At 39.9% G+C, this 14444-nt stretch overlaps 1 long non-coding RNA gene across 1 annotated transcript in view; it reads right to left on the reverse strand.

The window, feature by feature from the left end:
- The window catches only part of LOC103352270 (uncharacterized), a 140749-nt gene that overhangs the window by 120215 nt on the left and 6090 nt on the right, over nt 1-14444 (reverse strand). The window contains exon 2 of the long non-coding RNA XR_011386189.1: nt 5191-5368. This is a non-coding gene — a long non-coding RNA (uncharacterized lncRNA). The remainder of the gene's footprint in view (nt 1-5190; nt 5369-14444) is intronic.

Below are 14444 nucleotides of genomic sequence, written 5' to 3' on the forward strand. Positions count from 1 at the left end.
TACATTCAAATGAAATAGCTGATAAAATAATTAAATAAATCAAGTCTTACGTATTGGTGACAAGTGCCATTAAGGAAATAAAGGATGGTCTGAGAAGGGAGTACTTTTTTCTAAAAAAAAAAATGATAATGATAATGATTAATTATTTGAAGGGCAGAGATACAGAGAGAGAGAAGGAGAGAGTGGGAGTGAGATCTTTCATACACTGGTCACTCCCCAAAATGGACACAATGGTCAGGGCTGGGCCAGGCCCTAGCCAGGAGACAGAGCTCCTTCCAGGTCTTCCACATGGGTGGCAGGGGCCCAAGGAATTGGGTCATCTTCCACTGCTTTCCCAGGCTCATTTGCAGGGAGCTGGACCAGAAGTGGAGCTTCCAGGACTCAAACTGGTGCCCATATGTGATGCCACACTGCAAGCAGTGGCTTAACCTTCTATGCCATAGCACCAGCCCCCAGGAGGAAACAGTTTGGAAGGGGTAGTCCAGGAAGGTCTCCATGAGGAAGCCACCCTAAGGAAGCAGCACTGAAGCTGGGAAAAGAGTCCGCCTGGCCAAGGAAGCAGCAAGCTCAGGGACTAAAAGATCATGAAAAAGCTTGAAGTATATAAAGACTGAAAGAACAATGTGTTTGAGCACACTAGGGTGAAGGGCTGAGTGATATGACTGATGGCAGAACAAGGTAAGAAAACACTGAAAACTTTTAAATAAATGAACAATGAACCAGAGTCCAACACTGGCTGCTGGGTACAGATGGATTATAAGAGGTCAGGAGTGGAACTGGGAAGACCATTGGCAGGCTATTCTCATGGTCCTTTCAAGAGATATTGATAGCTGGGGCTATAGTGGTAGCAGTGGCAAGGGAGAGAAGTAGTTGGATTTGAAATACACTTTGGAGATGAACCCAACAAGACCATTTTTGGAGGGTAAGGAAAAAGAATCAAAGAAGGGTTAGTTTTCTGGCCTGAAGCAACTGGATAGATATGGCGTGGCCATTTACTGAAATGAGGAAGACTGGGGGAAGGAAAAAAAATGGGGGAAAGTTGAGAGCTTCAATTTTGGCATGTTATTTTTGAAATATCTATGAAACATTCGGGTGGCAACATCATTTTGGATCTTTTTCTCTCTTGTATCATTATTGCATCAAATAGGCAGTTAAGTGCACAAGCTCGTACCTCAGAGGGAATCCTGAGCTGGATTCAAATGTGGGAGTTTTAACTGTACAAATGATGTGGGTGAGTTATATATTGGATGTATTAAATGAAAAAATGCATAGAAAGTAGCAGATACTTCACTTGGCACATAACAGACCCATGCTCAAAATATACTATCAGATGCTGCTTTTGGTTAGGACATTCTTCACATGGTGTGACCTAAATCCTTTCTGCTAAGGATAGACTGCTTTTTTATTACTTTCTCCTCAATAGAAATAAAAGACAGCCAGTAGTCTTTATAAGGTATTCATGTATTTGGATACTAATTTAGAATGTTTTATATGTTTACATGCAGAAATATAAAAGATGAAAAGAAAACTCTACCAAATACATGGCACATCTAATGATATGATATAATGTATAAAAGACATAGTGTATATAAAGTTATATTTACATGATTTAGCTCAAAATATATTTTTAGGAAACTAAATGAAAAATTGATTAAGTTATTCATATTTTAACAGTCCTATTATCTACTGTAAAATAAATATATTCCTGAAGAGTAATAAGTTAATTTATGACTCAGTAGATTAACTAACTTTTATGCTGTGGTGTGCATGGTGGTTATAATTAAGAAAATGTGGTTTCACCCCATAATTCTGTTCTACTCTTTATCAGCTGTGTGAACTTGGGAAAATTATATACCCCCTTTGCTCCTCAATTTCCTCATCGGTAAAACACAAATAATTATAGCTTATCTAATTAGGCTGTCATGTGAGATGACAATATGTGTGTAAAACGCATAGCACAGTACCTAAAACAACAACAAATAATTTGATCTGTCTCAGTGGTTCTCAACCCTGGGTGACTTTTAGAACCACCTGGGTTGGTTTAAAAATACTGATGTCCAGGCTTCACCCAAACCAATAAATTGGAATTTCTGGAGGAGGGACTCAAGCCAATAATATTTTCTTAAAAACACCCTAGATGATTCTAGCATGTATCTAAGATTGAAAACTACTGATCTATAAAAAATATCAATTATAAAATATAGGTGAGTGATATGTGTATATTGTGAATTGTATTTGTATAGTGCAGTATGAAGCCAATTGTAAAGAAGTGCTCAAAATTTTAAAATCTGTCTAGTAGTTTAGTCTGGAAAAAATGCAAGTAGATTACAAGAGCAGATAAATGCTAATCAGGAAAAAGGATGGTCTAAGCTCTCTGGAGTACATTTTCAGCACTTGAGTCCAGTTCTACCACACTCTACAACTTCAAGCAAGTTATTCAACTTCTGTTTCCTCATTTAAAAAATATGGACAATAATGGTGTCTACCTTTCATTATGCTGTTAAAGGATCAGATGATTCCATATTTGTAAAATTCTCAGAACAATGCCTAGAATATAGCAAGCAGGATATATCTTTATTTTTTAACTTGAAGGGAGTATTTGGAATGAAGTTTATTAGTCTACTATTGAATTTAAGTAACATATTTTTACACTAAATTAAAACTGAACAACAAATATAGTAAAAAGTTTTGTGCGAATTGTGAGTAAAACATGGTTTAGCCTTAAAGCAGAGGCCTAAATCTATCAAATATTATCCTCAGCTCATACCAGCCATCTGTCACTGAAGAATATGACCTGTTAACCTCATCAGGACCTGTGTAAGACACAATGGAATGTATTAATCGAAGTGTCTGGTACCCTGAAGCCCTAAAGCTCAGATATTTGATCAACTGCAAGGAATTTTTGAAACACAAATATACACAAGTGGTATACTGGGTTTAGATCCTGGAGGTGGACTTTCAGTAATGGATCTTTCTCTGTCTAGCCTGGACTGGTCTTCACTTACTTCTCTGGGCTTATTCAAATGGTGGCACTTCACGCATTGCTCCATGCAGGCCACTCTCCTTTCACTTGCCTAACACATCCTCCTCCAGTCTTTTGGGTTCTTGTTATCCCTCTTCTTAGAATACTTTTACCACTCTGCCCTGACCATTTTGTCCCTGACTTACCCATCTTTTGAGGCTCAGCTCAAATACTAACCTCTTCCATTAGGCCTTTCCCATTGTCTCTGGTTAACATAATCACTCCCTCTTTTGTGCCTATTTATCCTATGAACATTTTAAAAACCATGGTTGAGTGTCCTTAAAGGACAAGGGACATCTGTCTTATTTATTCACATATTTCTTCCATCTTCAGCACCTGACACAGAGTTAACTAATTGCACTGGAAGGACGAGAAGGAGGAAAGAGGGAAAGGCATCCATTTGCATCATGTTTGGTCGGGAAGGGCATACCTGCATCCATGGGAATCTATGGCCTCTGGTTTCTGTAAGGTTAACAGGCCAAGCATTCTAGCACTCAGCTGTCAGTTGCCCTATTGTACCATCCTGTCCTCACTGCATAGATGCTGCTCCACATTTCAGCAAGATTCACAGGTCTGAGACAAAGGGAAGAACTCTCCCAAGCCGCAGAGGGTGCGTTCATTTACAAGTGCTCTGACTTCCCATTTATCTACATTTACTCCAATCATTCAAAGACCTTCTAAACTGCCACTATTTCTTGGGAGTCTTCTCCAGTGTGGTGGAGACAAAATTCTGAGCCCCACAACAATTTCAGCACAGTGGATTAAGAGCAAGAGCTCAGGGGCCCCGCTCCACCAATAGCTCTGTGGTTTAAGGCAAACTTCCTAACATTCCTGTGTCTCAATTCACTTACTTGTGAAACAAGGACCATAATAGCACTTATCAAAGTCCAGTGGACTTAATGTTCATAATAATGACTTACACATGGAATTAAATAAATGTTAGTATTTTACATTATGCATTGTTAGCAATTCCTATATAAATATTAATAGTTAATAGCATAGGCAAGAATTACTGAATTCCCTTCCATCCTTCTTTCTTTTGTCCTTCTTTCTTTCAGTAAACAGGAAAAATGCAGCAATCTCTGTTTTAATTCCCATGACATTGTTTATCTTAGAAGTCAAGGGACTAAGTATATTTGCCACATAGAGACTTTACTTTTACATTCTATATAGATAATCAAGTCTACACTTAACTTATAAAACAGAATTCTCTTCTATGACTCTTCTGTGGTGCTGGTTGCTTCTGAGTCTATATTAGCAATGGAGAAACTTGACAAGATAGCTCATCTTCTGTAATGGCAGAGAAATGGCAGGGCACCCTTGCCTAAGATTCATAAATTTCAAGCAAGGCAATATCTGTCAGGTGGACTGGTACGTTTTTCTCTAAACTAGCATGAACTGAACACAAGTATAAAACTTATTATCCATCTCATTTTCAGTTCCTTTGACTCTTTTGGGAGCCTTTCCTATCTAAGAAGACTAAGTCATCAAAGAACAATCTGTGTGCACTTGGAGATTAGATTTAACCAACACCTACAGAAAATCACCATTCTCATTTCCAGTCTCCCATTAGAAGGGCAAATCTCATTTTCTCAGCAAATGAACTGCAAAGGGCTCCAAAGAGATTGGGGCCCTTAGACCTTGGGGATCCCTGACGCAATGTCTAAGGAATCATTCCAGGTTATAACTAACAAGGATGAACAAATGAGCTGTTAATAGAGTACCTGCAGTTTAAATTTAAAATCAACAAACCATTTTTCACACATTTGGAGTATTATTATTTTAAGTGTATTTTTTTATTTATTTGAAATGTAGGACAGGAGAGAGAGATCTTTCATCTACTGGTTCATTCCTCAAATGTCACAATAGCCACAACTGGGCCAGGCCAATGCCAGAAGCCAGGAAGTCCATCCAAGTCCTCACATTGGTGGCAGGGACCCAAGCACTTGAACCATCACCACTGCCTCCAAGGGTACACATTATGAGGAAGCTGAATCAGAAGTAGAGGTGGGACTTGAACCTAGACACCATGATATGCAATGTAGGCATCCCAACCGTGGCTCAACTGTTGTGCCACAAAGCTTGTCCCAGTTTGGAGCATTCTTGATTATGAATAAAAGATACTGTGTTCGAATTCACAAAATTTTCAATACATCTTATATTCTTACCAGAACCAGGTTCTTAAGTCCTTCAAGGAAGTATGTACTGTTGATCAAAAGGTCTTTTTGGCGGCAGGCATTGGTGGTATAGTGGTGAGCATAGCTGCCTTCCAAAAGGTCTTTTTGCTTTGTCCAGACCCTCTCTCCAGATTCTTCCTCCAGCCACTGAACCAGTCATTTTGTGCTGCTAAACAATAAGACAGACAGTTGGACACAAGGGACACAAGAGTGAGTGAACAGAACAGGCAGTCATAACTCAAAAGACAGTGGTTTTACGGCTTACTGACTTGTGTCTTCATGGATTTACTTCACTTTAACTATCAGTTATTCACCAATCAAATATGGATAACAATACTGCCCCTCTATATCACGAAATTACTTTGAGGATGAAACAGAGATATCTTCCATCCACTGGTTTATCCCCCAAAATGGCCGCAATGACTGGAGCTGGGCCAGACTGAAGCCAGAAGCCAGGAGCTTCTTCCAGGTCTCCTATGTGGGTTCAATGGCTCAAAGACTTGGGCCATTTTCTACTGTTTTCCCGGGCAGGGAGTTGGGTTGGAAGTGGAGTAGCCAGGACTCAAACCGGTGCCCATATTGGGTGCTGGCCCTGCAGATGGCAGATTAACACACTGCTCCACAGCACCTTCCCCCTTTGGGGATATTAGACCTGTTTTTGAACCAGCACTAAGCTGTCAAGTGCTGAAAGGATGCCACTCCGACTCCATTCACTCCATTCCACAGCACAGGAATTTGGTGCCCAGTGGCCTCTGGAGTTAGACTTCTTGAGTTTAAATCCAGGATGTCATTCGTTGTGACCCTAAACAACTTCATGTTTCAGTTTCCTTACGTATAGAATTAAGCTGAGCATAGTATTAACTAATAGTTACTATAAATCATGCAATGGAATGGCACCAGCACCGCTGTTAGAACAATGCCCAGAACCTAGGAAGTCTTCCATAAAAACTAGGGAATGATCTAGCAAGCATATTTTTAGTGGCTTTCTCTTCAGTATGTATGGGCTTTGAGGCTGTTGAAGAATCGATGAGCTCTAGTTTCTGTCTTCAGCGGTCTCATAAGTTAACATTTGTATCCTATTTTCCTTTTGTATTTTACACATATATATGAAATCAAAATATTGGAGCTTAACATTTAGTTCAATTTATGGAAAACATTGTATACCATATCTGTGACTTGCAAACCAGTGTAGCCAAATCACACTTCTCTCCAGAAAAAAAATTCTACCTTTATTTTTAAGTTCAAATAAATGTGCTAATATACATTGTAAGAGATACTAGAAAAACACTTTTAAGTAATTAAAAATTAATTCTATAAGATTCTAAAAATAACACAAAGTTAAAATAATATATCTAAGACAAAGAATCTCATCAATTAAAAGAAATGTTAGTATGTTCATTCACACTAGTTCATAGTAAAACAATGAATAAACAGTTTATGACATAGTTAACTGAGTCATTTCTCTAATAAAAATGTGTATCTCTTTCCAGACAAAAGACAGAGAATGTTGGAATGGAGCAAACATGATCCAATTTATGCTACCTGCAAAGAACACGCTAGATTCAAAGATAAAAGTAAATTGAAAGTAATAGAATAGAATATTATATACCATACAAAAGTTATCCAAAAGAGAGCTAGAGTGGTGATGTTAATATCAGACAAAACAGACTTTATGGTAAAATTTGCTACTATAAACAAAAATGAACATAATGATAGAGTGATTATTTCTTAGGAATATAAAACAATTATAAACATGAATGCAATTCACAGTCTCTGGAAAGACAAAGTAAAATACATAAATTAAAGGGAGAATGAGCATTCAACAGTAGTGTTCAGAAATGTCAATAAATCACTTTCAATAATGGATAAAGTAATTAGGGAGAAGACCAAAAATGTAACAGATGACTTGAAGATGAACAACACCATAAAGTGACTAAATGTAACAGATCTATAAACACTTAAATTAACAACATACATTCTCCTGGAGTGTAAAAGGGAAATTCTTCATGACAAAGAATATGTTAAGTGGCTATGAAAAAAACTTCAATGAAGTTAAGAACTTAACCACACAAAGTATGTTCTTTGACCACAATGGAATGAAATTACAAGTCACAATAATAGAATTAATTTACATTTAAATTAATTTAAATGTAAATTCAATTTAAGTTTAAATTTAAATGTAAATTAATTTAAATGTAAATTAATTTAAACGTATTTATTTACTTATTTATTTTTTATTTCAGAGAGAGAGAGAGAGAAAAATCTTGCATCTGCTGGTTCACTTCTTAAATGCCTGTAAAAGCCAGGAAAGGGTCAGGCAGAAGTCAAGAGCCTGGAACTCAATCCAGGTCTCCAATGTGTGTGGCAAGGACCTAATTATGTGAGCCATCATCAGCTACCTCACAAGGTGTGCATTAGCAGGAAGGTGGAATCAGAACCCATAGGCATCCCAAATGGCATCTTAACTGCTGTGCAAAACACTTGCCCCATCAGAAACAAATTTGAGAAGTTTACAAATATGTGAAAATTAAACTTTTCTAAATAACAAAAGAGCTCACAAAAGAAAAGAAATGACTCAAGGTAAATTTTAAAATAATTTGAGATGAATAAAAACAAAAACACATCATATCAAAACTTTTGAGGTGCAGCTAAAGTAGTAATCAAGGGGAATTTAGGTTTATAAGGCTTATTCTTTAAAATTAAGAGGATCTCAGATGAGTAACCTGAACTTCCACCTTAAGAAAATAGCCTAAGAATAAACTGAAACCAAACTAATCAGAAGGAAGAAGATAACAAAGATTAGAGCACAAGTAATTGAAATAGAGAACAGAAATAACACCAAACATCAGTGAAACCAACAGTTATTTCTTTGAAAAATTCAACAAAATTGGTTGGCCTTCAGCTAGGTTGAACAAGAAAAAAGAGGACTCCAGTTACTAAAATCAGGAGTAAAGAAGGGATCTTCAGTACCAAATTCACAAAAATAGAAAGTTTTCTAAGAGAACACAATGATCAACTGTATGCCAAAAAAGTTGATATCGTAGATGAAATGGGCACATTCCCAGATAAACAAACAGTTGAACTGAAATAAGAACCAAAAATATGAATAAGCTTATAACAAGAGATTAAATGGTAATTTTATTTTTTAATGTTTACTAATTTTCATTTACTTGAAAGGCAGTAACGGGGGCTGGGGGAGGGACAAAAGGGTCGGGGTGGGGGTCTTCCACCTGCTGGTTCACTCCCCAAATGTCTGCAACACCCAGAAGCCAGGAGCTCAGAACTCAATCCAGGTTTCCCATGTGAGTGGCAGGTGTCCAAGCACTTGAGCCAGCATGTGCTGCCTCCCACGATGCATCAGCAGGGAGCTGAATTGGAAGTGGAGCAGCCAGGATTTCAAACCCACGCACTGAAATATGAGATGCAGGCGTCCCAAGCCGCTGCTTAATCAGCTGCACCACAATGTCTGCACCTTAATTAGAAAGTTTCAGACTTTCCAAAAAGAAAAGCCCAGACCCAGATGGCTTCACAGGTGTGTTCTACCTCACACTTAAAGAAGATTTAATATAATTACAAAAAATAATTACAGGAGAAAAGAACATTTCCCAATTCATTCTATGAGGCTAGTATTGATTAGCCTGATAACAAAACCAGACAAAAATATCCCCAGAAAAATAAAATCACAGACTAATATGCCCTATTAATATACATGCAAATATCCTCAACACAACATTAGCAATCCAAATCCAAAAACACATAAAAAGGATTATACACCATGACTAAGAGGAATTTACTCCAGGAATGAAAGGTTGCTTAAAAATCTGAAATTTGGGACCTGCACTGTGGCATAGCAGGTTAAGCTGTTGCCTGCAGTGCCGGCATTCCATATGGACACAGGTTCAAGACCCAGTTGCTCCACTTCCGATCCAGCTCTCTCCAATGGCCTGGGAAAGCAGTAGCAGATGGTCCAAGTCCTTGGGCTCCTGCACCCACATAGGAGACCTGGAGGAGGCTCCTGGCTCCTGGCTCCTGGCCTTGGATTGGTGCAGCTCCAGTCACTGCAGCTGACTGGGGAGTGAACCAGCGGATAGAAGAACTCTCTCTCTCTCTCTCTCTCTCTCTCCCTCTGCCTCTGCCTCTGCCTCTGCCTCTCCTTTCTGTGTAACTCTTGACTTTCAAATAAGTAAATAAATCTGTTATTAAAAAATCTGAAATTCTTAGGGAGTGAACCAGCAGGTGGAAGATCTTTCTCTCTGTCTATACCTCTCTGTCTCTCTCTTTCTCTCAAATAAATAAAATTTTTAAAACATCTGAAATTCAATCAATATCATACACTCATACACTATATTAACAGAATAAAGCACAAAAATCATCATCATCTCATTAGATGTAGAAAGTAGTAAAGCAGTATTGTTTTATATCTATTACAAGATGGAATAATATTTTGCATTTATTGAATTAAATAAAATGTGTTATTCAAGTTAATTTAACTTGTTTCTTTTTAAATTTTTAAATGTGACCACTAGAAAATTTCTTTAATTTTTAATTTTTTTTATGTTTTTGACAGGCAGAGTGGACAGTGAGAGAGAGGGACAGAGAGAAAGGTCTTCCTTTGCCATTGGTTCACCCTCCAATGGCCGCCACGGCCGGCGCACTGCGGCCAGCGCACCGCACTAATCCAATGGCAGGAGCCAGGTACTTATCCTGGTCTCCCATGGGGTGCAGGGCCCAAGCACTTGGGCCATCCTCCACTGCACTCCCAGGCCACAGCAGAGAGCTGGCCTGGAAGAGGGGCAATCGGGGCAGAATCCAGCACCCCAACCAGGACTAGAACCCGGTGTGCCGGCGCCGCAAGGCGGAGGATTAGCCTAGTGAGCCGCGGCGCCAGCACCACTAGAAAATTTCACAGTATATATATAGTTCATATTTGTGGCTTGTTTTATATTTCTGCTGGATTATATTGGTCTAGATACATTCTAGTTTGAAGACCAATGTTCTAAATCATTAAGTATTCCATACATATTTCCCTACATCCTGTATAGGAGAAGAAAACTGAGACTGACAATAGTTAACTTGCGCAGGTGAATACATCCTACCTTGAGGTGTCAGAACTCATACTCGATATCAGCTTTGTCCTTAAAAGTCAGACTTTGTCCTATTAACACTATTCGTGCTGAGAGGGACTAAGTGGTCGCTGAACATACACGACATTTAATTTTCAGCATTTCTTTCTTCCCCTACAGATGTGAGAGGAATTTTGCCTTTCCTTTTCCATTTTTCATTTGGCATCATCCTTCTGTTACTGGTAATCAGGAGCTTCACAGGTACCATTATCCATTTACATGTGTTTGGGAATGTTGTCCCTATTTCTGCTGTGCTGTCCACCCCCAGGACTCCTGCTATGTTCTTCTATGGCTTTCCTGCTTTCTCTTTAACTGCAGGGCAGATGAGAGCCAAGGGGTTGTGTCGACTTGTTTAAACATCTATTCTGTGTCAAACACTATAGAAGATCCTCTACCTAAACGATTCTCTTCAATTCTCTTCAAAACTATCTTCACTTCACAGATGATGGCTATTGCCACCATTGCACATGAGAACACTGAACTTCCCCAAGTTTCATTGTCCAAGCTCCATAGTAACACAGGAAGTTGAGATGAAAGTCAGTCCTCTGACACCATAGCCCCAGCATGTCCACCTATCCACCTCATCTCTTGATATGAGACAAATATGGGTCAACCACGGGCTCAAAACATGAGTACTTTCCTGTACAGAATTCACATCCTTACAAAAATCTTTAGTTTTTTTTTTTCCATTCAAGTTTGTGTGTAATTTGTTTTCTATTGGAAATTAAGATTTGTTTCTTCTAACTTTTATGGATTACACTTTCTAAAATCAGTACAATGAATTATACTTAAAAGTGTATTTTGGGATGGGAAAGGGCATGAAGTCCTATAGTCCTCTCTGGAGTCTTACACAAGAAGTAGACAGGAAAAGTGCGTTGATGGAGATGAAAAGGATGCATGAGCCTGGACTAAAATCAAACACAGCCCTTTCCTCGGAATGGTTTTTCTCCATTGTCTTTACACTTACTCAGTCCTTGTACAAAGGTGGGTAGAAATGCTTGCTACCAAAGATTTTTCTTTTTCACCAAATATTCTTACCTTCCAAAAAACTTTACATCTTCTAACAGTCTAAAAATATTAAGATCGAATGTGATAGATCCAGTAGTCTTCACCTACATAAAGTCTAAAAGTTTAGTATTTGGTCAAACTGCATCTTGATTCTGCATAGAGTAATTTATCAGTTGAGGGAGTTAGCTTTCCAGAATGTGAGAAAAAAATGCAATATATCCATTATACGCTACCCAGGCTTCATTAGTCGAATAGAATGGGAGGAAATTAATTTTTGTGGGACTTATACTTTGAAAATAAGTGATTTCCCTCTGAGGTCATGACTGCCAATTGTTGTTTTCTGTTAGTTAAGTGTTAACGATTCAGGGATTAATGTTTCCACTCTTCATCTTTTAATAAAGTCACAGTCATTGTTTTGTTTGCTGTCTTTAAAACATCTTTAACTTTAAAATTTTATTTTTTGAGAAATTATAATCATACATGATGGTAATTTTAAAAGTCCATGAAAAAATGGCATTAGAAGAAATTTTTTTGAGGTAAAATTGTTTTGAAACCCGTCCACAGTTTCTTCATAATGCACACTTTCTGTGAACCTTTGAAGAACTCTTGTGTAATTATGGGTTACTCAGTGATGTGGTGCCACATGCATACAGTGTGGAATAATTACATCAACTAACGGATCAGACACTTTAAACATACATGATCTTAAGTCCAGTTGCAACTTTGCACCCTTTCAACAATAGCTCCCCACTTCCCACAGGCAAAACTTCTGTTAACCACCATTGTGCTTTCTGTTTCTATAAGTTTGATTTTTTTTTTTTTTTGACAGGCAGAGTTAGACAGTGAGAAAGAGAGAGAGACAGGGAGAAAGGTCTTCCTTTTTCCGTTGGTTCATCCCCCAAATGGCCGCTATGGCTGGTGCATTGCCGATCCGAAGCCAGGAGCCAGGCACTTCCTCCTGGTCTCCCATGCAGGTGCAGGGCCCAAGGACCTGGGCCTTCCTCCAGTGCACCCCCCCCCCCCCCGGGCAACAGCAGAGAGCTGGACTGGAAGAGGAGCGGCGCCCCAACCGGGACTAGAACCCGGGGTGCCTGAGCCGCAGGTGGAGGATTAGCCAAGTGAGCCACAGTGCTGGCCACGTTTGCTTTTCTGTGCCTGGCTAATTTCACTGAGCATAATGTCTCCAGGCTCATCCATGCTGCCACAGATAACAGAATTTCTTTCTTTTTCAAGCTTGAATAGTATCTCATTGTGTGTATCTATCACATTTTCTTAATGCATTCATTCATTGATGAACACTTAGGTTGATTTCGTAACTTAGCCATTGTAAATAAGAGTATAGAGGCCTCTTGTACTCATCGATTTCAAGCCCTTAGGCTCTATACACAACCACTGGTTGTGAGGGTTTGTCACTGTGGCTCTACTTCGCTCAGGGCCTTGCTGAGTGGCTGCCCGTCTTTGCCTCTGATGCTGGCGCCAGCCCAAAGGCCAACACATGGAACAGAAGACAGAAATTGAGGGGTTGGGGGGCATTAAGCCCAGTCTGTTCAAACCACCTAAAGCAACTTATTTTGTTTCTGGGTTTTGGTTTTCCAAAAATAACATAGGAACAGTATCTGCTTTATCTTCTCAACTATACTGTCACGAGGAAGAAGGTAATAAATGGAAATCCCTCTGCAAGCTGGGATCGCAGTGTGTTTCTGTATGCAGTTTCTTCTCCCTGCCAGCTGACGCTTCCTTGCCTCAACAGTCAGTGTTCATCATGGGGCTCCACCCATGACCAGCCCAGCAAGGCCATGTTGCAGCAAGTATGCTTACAATTTAGTAGGTCAGTTTCAGCCTAGAATTTCAGTTTATGTCTCGGTCTAGATCATTCAGGTTGGGAATTATCACAATGTATTTATTATTATTATTATTATTATCACGACATTTATTTACAGCTTCTATGATTATACACAGAAGAAAGCCCATGTTTGCTGTTCTGTTCATGATTGTACCTGCAGTGCCTAGCATGATGTCTGGCACATAATAAGTACTCAATAAACAGTTGTTGGATACATAATTGAACCAATTGCAATGAGGAAATGAGGTGGGTGTTGGGCACAGGAGGTTTTTTTTTTTTTTTTTGACAGGCAGAGTGGACAGTGAGAGAGAGAGAGAGAGAAAGGTCTTCCTCTGCCGTTGGTTCACCCTCCAATGGCCGCCGCGGCCAGCACACTGTGGCCGGCACACCGCGCTGATCCGAAGCCAGGAGCCAGGTGCTTATCCTGGTCTCCCATGGGGTGCAGGGCCCAAGCACTTGGGCCATCCTCCACTGCACTCCCTGGTCACAGCAGAGAGCTGACCTGGAAGAGGGGCAACCGGGACAGAATCCGGCGCCCCAACCGGGACTAGAACCCGGTGTGCCGGCGCCGCAAGGTGGAGGATTAGCCTAGTGAGCCGCGGCGCCGGCCATGGGCACAGGAGTTATGTCATTGCTTGGAGCGCCCACATCCCACATCCCACATAGTAGTGCCTGGTTCTTCCTGGCTACCCTGCTTCCCATCCAGCTTCCTACTAATGTGCATCCTGGGAAGCAGCAGATGTTGACTCATGTACTTGGGCCCCTGCCACCCACATGGGAGAGCTGGCTGGAGCTCCAGGCTCCTGCCTTCAGCCTGGCCTAGTCCTAGCTGTTGTAGACAGGTGGGGAGTGCACTAGCAGTTGAAGATCTCTCTCCCTTTGTCTTGCTGTCTTTCAAATAAAATGAAAATAAAATTTTTTCAAAAGAACTAGGAAAACAGAGGACTATACAAAGGCATAGTCACTACTTCTATAATCTACTCAAGCCGAGTAGGCCTAGAAGGTGGGAGATAAGCAGCAGGAGAGCAGTTGGTCAGTCTACTTAAGAATCCATTGGACACCGTGGCAGGAATTCCTGAAGACAGGGAAGGCTTCTCTCTCTCCTAGCTGTGCTTTCTGGAGTCGGATGACAAACCTCCCAGGCTCCACAGAAGGCGATGCCATCTGTGAAGACTTTCACTTGTCTATATATACAAGCTATATTTTGTCAGCAGGGGAAGATTCTAGATATTTTCCTTTGTCAATACCTTTTCTTTTTTTTATTTTTTTGA

Source organism: Oryctolagus cuniculus, chromosome 2, assembly GCF_964237555.1.
Source record: "Oryctolagus cuniculus chromosome 2, mOryCun1.1, whole genome shotgun sequence".
In the NCBI taxonomy this organism is placed as follows: domain Eukaryota; kingdom Metazoa; phylum Chordata; class Mammalia; order Lagomorpha; family Leporidae; genus Oryctolagus; species Oryctolagus cuniculus.